This window comes from Seriola dumerili, unplaced genomic scaffold (assembly GCF_002260705.1).
Source record: "Seriola dumerili isolate Sdu_G_001 unplaced genomic scaffold, Sdu_1.0 BDQW01000002.1, whole genome shotgun sequence".
NCBI lineage: Eukaryota > Metazoa > Chordata > Actinopteri > Carangiformes > Carangidae > Seriola > Seriola dumerili.
The window spans coordinates 1,942,060-1,942,275 of record NW_019174257.1 but is presented as its reverse complement, the minus strand read 5'-3'; positions in this window follow the sequence as shown (position 1 = coordinate 1,942,275).

Sequence of the window (216 nt, the reverse complement as noted above, 5' to 3'; positions counted from 1 at the left end):
AAACAACATAGTATAGTATAGCAAAAAACGTGAAAAAACGACATAGTATACTATGGCAAAAAAATTGAAAAAATGACAATGTGTAATAAAGCATAAAACCATCAGAAAACGTCATAGTATGGCAAAGTACGAAGACATCACGGTACATTAAGGCCTCAAAAGTGAAAAAAACAACATAGTATAGTATAGCAAAAAACGTGAAAAAACGACATAGTA